Source organism: Corella eumyota, chromosome 4 (assembly GCF_963082875.1).
Source record: "Corella eumyota chromosome 4, kaCorEumy4.1, whole genome shotgun sequence".
Taxonomy (NCBI): domain Eukaryota; kingdom Metazoa; phylum Chordata; class Ascidiacea; order Phlebobranchia; family Corellidae; genus Corella; species Corella eumyota.
This window is the reverse complement of record NC_137493.1, coordinates 5,332,318-5,337,896: the sequence shown is the minus strand read 5'-3', so window position 1 is coordinate 5,337,896 and position 5,579 is coordinate 5,332,318.

The following is a 5,579-nucleotide window of genomic DNA, read 5'->3' as shown; positions in this document are numbered from 1 at the left end:
AATCAATTTTTGTATTAACACTTGTTTCCAAAACAAAAAGTTTAAAACGAATATAAGTAGCGTTTTTTTTTGATAAAATAATTATGCTTACGTAACCACCACGTTAACGTGATAGCGAAAATTCTTTATGTGTGCAAGCCTTCTCTTGTCAGCGTTTAACGTAACGAGGCATTAAGTATGATATCTTAAAAATAATTAGAAATACTTACCTACCATACAGTTCAAGGTAGTTAACTTAATTCTTCGGTTGTTTTTCTTGTAAATTGCCTGATATATTTTATATATTAAGCCCTCGTATATTTTATAGTTTAATATTGCAAAAGGTTACGTGCAACCGTCCACTAGGCCTATAGCTTGCATCACAAATATTAACCTAATACAGTACAATTAAACAGTTAAAGCAACAAGTCACGTGATACAGAACACGTGAAAATGACAAAGTGTAAAGACGAGACTCTAGGTGTAAACACGTGACATAGAATAGATAAGACTAATGATAAACAACGATATGGTGGAATCGTTACAATATAGAATAATATTTAAACTTTATTTTTATATCCACTTTATATGTATGCAGTTGCAAATTATATAAAGTCATTACATTATAAGTATTATTGCATAAAAAATCTAACTTCTAAACTTTACTCTAGCTTTTAATTACAAACGAAAATTTAAATCCAGTTGTCTTTGATTTATTGGGCTTTAAGTTTGGTTTTTTAAACGTCTATAGACTCTGTAGTAATTGAAATTTTTAGGAATGTTTTTGCGTACTGCAAAACTGAACTCATGGGTTTGTATGTAACCAAGTCAACCCTAATTCACCTTTAATAAATATAATTCATCAATTTTTAAAAGTAGTTTAAAATCTTACACCAAAATTGAAATTACTTTTTTTCTGAGATTTGTAGAATATAAACCTAACCCACCTTCATTTGCTTTGTATAAACATTTAAAGCTTATTTGGCTGTGATACATCTATTACTTTATTAGAGTTTTGGAAAAAATCTGACCTAAAACATTACTCAGAAAGCTTTTAGGTACAAATAAATTCAGTCGTCTTTGATTTTAATGCGTTGCGAGACTTTTTGCTCAAAACCAAGCGTTTTAACCAAGCGACGCTTTCCTAAAACACCTGTAAATAATATGATTAAAACAGAATATATAATCAAAACTCTCGTTTGAAATCCAAGACTTAAACTAAATCTTGAGCAAGACCGGAAATATAATAGCAAGTTATTGTTAGTCAAACTTTAATAAAATGATATTTGTGGATAAGTGTCAAATATGGTTTATATAAATATAATAAGCTTTGGAAATTGTGGCAAATTTTGGGCAAATACACAATAGTAACAATGTTTTAATAGCCGAAACATCGCATGTGGTCGCTTTGTGTATTTGAAAACTTTTATGTAAACACTTAACCAGATTAAGAAAAAAGCTTAAAAAAACAGTTCATGAATATGATATATAATTTAGTAAAATTAATCTTATTAATTAATAAAGAAAAATTACTTGCCTTTAAAAATGTGTTATGTTATGTTTTAATTTTTTCAAGATATTGTAGGCACAAATCGTTAAAACGTAAAACATTTAAAGACTTTATATACTCTGTAGCGCTTGCTGTGGCAAACATTTTATTTGTAAAAACTACTGATTAAGTACAAAAAAAAAATTACCTGCTTCACCTTCGACTTTATTGGTTAATTCTTTTTCTTGATTCGGTTTAGTTACATATATCACAAATGCTATACTTCTGTAAACTTTCTGCTGTTTTTAGTTTAAGTAAAAGCATTTTAATATTTTGAATCAAGGAGCAAACTGGACTTAAAGGTTTTAATTAAATAACCGACATTGGTAACTTTGTCTTAAAAAAAGTTGTCGGTTTCGTTTGATACGCTTCGACACATTTTGCTCAAAAGCAAAACTACTTTTGTTGCTATGAGGTAAAAAGCGATGCGCGTCTGATATAATCAACAAGTTAACTAGTTTGGATTTTCTGGATATAACAGTTTTTTAACATATGCTAAAAGAATTAAAGGTTTTCGAAATGGGATTTCAAAAGAAAATGGTTATCGTTCTTATTCTAATAACCTTAATTTTACATAAAGCGAAGTCAGACATAGGTAATTTAACTTTTTAGTTTTTGACAAAAACAAATTTTTTAGATTTTACTTAATTTAATTTATAAATTGTTGCGACCTACAGAAATTTTGTACGATACGAAAGCAGCTAGAAGTGATCTTTCGTGGGTAACTCATCCAACGTCAAACGGAGTAAGTTTTGTAAATATTGATTAAAACAGCAAGCAAGCATATATTAATATGTGTTATCATATAATATTAGGCAATAATGCCACAGTCCTGCATTTAATTCGTTCTGCCTGTCTCTTCCATTCAAATACCAAGGGATTCTAGTACTAACACCGTAAAAAAATATATTTTATTTATATTCTGAATACATAACGTGTGTGTAATTACAGTGGGAAGAAGTAAGTGGTTTGGATTCAAGTGGAAATGTTGTACGAATGTACCAAGTATGCAGTTATCCGGACCAAACAGATACCTCCAACTGGCTGCGCACCCCTTGTCTATACCTAAAAAACGTGGTAACTGCCAACGTTACATTTGGTTAGTTACGCTTACAAGTTAAGTTATAACAACATTATGTTAAGTTTAAACAAAAAACTATTCTTGAAAGCGCTTTTGAACAATAAAGGTTTTTAACTAAAAGATCGTATCTGTTGAAGAGTTTCATAAAACCTAATGTTTGTTTGAGTGTTAATTAAACAGCGACAATATGGTTTATATTTTTGTTTAAACAGGGGTGCTAAGCAAGCCTACATCGATGTTGAGTTTTTAATGTTAAGGTGCGATGGGTCAAATAGCAACTGCCACGAAAAATTTGAAATGTATTATTATGAGTAGTACCTTTCCGCCCTGGCAAGAAAATCCTTATACTAAAATAGAGTTTAACAACAGAATAAATATTACCAACCCTGCTAATTCAGCAATATTGTCATTTGGTACATTAACCAAGTAAGTAAGATTTAGTAGTTTAAAGTAAAACTTTCCTGGTTAATCTATAATTTGATAAAGTCTGTTTTGGTATGCCTACTTTGAACACTAACTCCTTTGTAAAACTAAAAAACTTGTTAATTAAATAATGAGGCAATGCAGTTTTTAAAGCAACCTTTAATAATTGCTTTTTAGACGTGGATTTTACATAGCTGTTAAAGACATGGGAGCCTGCATGAGTCTTAGGAGTTTAAAGGTGTATCATTACTATTGTCCAGCATTGGTCTTTTCTCTTGCTGTTTTTAATAAAATAACCACTGCTGGGGAGTTGACAAAAGTTCAAGGAAGATGTGTTGCCAATGCCGAATCCTCTATATGTAATTTTATAAACTATATATAAAATCTTTTGTTAAACGTAAATAAAAAATAAAAAGTGGCGCAGTTTTTTTTTTTACTTTTGTTTTGTTTTTAGCTCTGGTTTCATATTGCAGCAGACGTGGTATATGGTTCTTAAAAAGAAGATATTGTGATTGTCAACTAGGTTATAGACCTAACAGAGGAGACAGGAAATGCAAAGGTAAACACCAATAAACTAATTATTAGGTTATTACCGGCAGCGTGATGTAGTGGTAAGAACACTTGCTACACCAAACATGAGGTCGTTAGTTCAATCCCCACTGCTCTAATGCTGTAGGGTCCTTGAGTAAACGGTATGAACTTCTGCTTAGCCAGCAGCATTATTATCGGGCAATTATAATCTATATGATTCCAAACTGCCACAGGCAACTCGAGATTGGGAGCGCATTCAACTTTTCCACATTGAGGATAAAGATATATACAAATAAAATTTAAAAAAAATGCTATTTATAAAAAAAAAATTATTAACATAGTTTATTTTAAAAGCAAAATTTTGTAAAAATTTTTTTTTTTAAATTTAAGAAAAATTTTGTTTCGTAACTTAAGAAAAAAAAAGTATTATCACAATAAGAAAAAAAATCAATTAATAAATTTTGTTTAGTAAAAAAAAAAACAATAACCGGAACAAATACTAGTATACTTATTATAAATAATAAAAATAACGAAATATTTTAAAACCTTTAAATACTAGAAGGTTTTTCACATTTAGTTTTTATTAAACAAATTATTTTTAAATTAAACAAAAATAAAGTAAACTATATCTGTGTTAAAAATGGTCCATTTGAAAGCCAACCTTTCTATTCTTTGTAGTTGTTTTTGTTTAAAATTTATTGCGAAATATTATTCTGTGTGTTGCCAAAACAAACTAAAGTCAATCATAAAACTATTTTGCGACCAAGCAAACTTAGTAGTAAACATAAAACAATCTGCTGTAAATAAACTGAATTAAGTATACATACTGTTTCTTATTTCTATAAAAGTGCATATACTTTTAGTACCTAAAAAGGAATGAATGGAATTTTGTATCCTTGTTTTTAATATTTTATTTTGCCGTTCTTGAAAAATATATTTAAAAAAACTTGTTTAACATATTTTAATTTTTTTAAATAAAATATAAGGCAATTTTTTTGTATATAATTTTACTGTTTGTCTTACTTTTTTTAAAAATGCGGAAAATTACATCGTTTTTTTTTTTTTTTTTGATAAGTTTAAAAATCACATCGTTTTTTGTCCTTGTTTTAAATGAAATTAAATGCTAAGAATAATTTTTTTTATTTATTTGGTTTACTTAGATTAAAACCATTCTTATAAAAATATAGTTTGATGTCTATATAAGGAACTTTTTTATTAATATTTTTTATTAAAATTTATTTGTAATGGAATTTTTATGATCATAGTTAATTTCGTCATTTTTGCCTAAAACACTTCTATATTTCTTTTTTGAATTTTTGTCAAAATTGTTTCACTTAAAATGTTGTGCATTGAATAGTTTTTGACTGTATTGCGTTTTCTGTGTACAGCAAGTAATGGAATTCGTTTTTTTAAAGGGTGTGGAATATTTTTAAATGAAAGCCATCGTTAGTGGGAGCTAGCAAGTCAGACGTAAAAAAAATGTCGCTCGCCTTCTGTTTAATACGCTTCGGCACATTTCGCTCCAACGCAAAACGAGTTCATTAGCTGCGATGCTTTGCTAAAAGCGGCACGCGTTCGTAATTAACAAGCAAGCTATAGTTGGGCTTTAGTAAACCAGCGTAATTTGTATGTTGTAGTATATGAACAGTTTAGCATAGTAAGTTTATTAGTTATTTATACAGCATTAAAATAGGTAGTGTATATTTATTATTTACTAAAATCAACAAGCAGTCGAATTACCCTAATTAGCTTTTTTACTTTTTTTCGGGTTTACCGATGTATTTTAGGCCATTATGAAAATGCCTTAATTTTTAACTAAATATAAATTGATTGTTTAAATTTTGTATAAAAGGCCTCGAAACTATGATTAAATCACTAGTTGCTGCTAAATATTTAACTCCGGAAGGCAATAAACTGAATAAATCTAATGTAAATACCAGCGAGTTACTTGTTAACGTTCAACTAAAATGTTTACTGACATTGATTAACCCACTCTTTAAAATTGTTTCAGTTTAC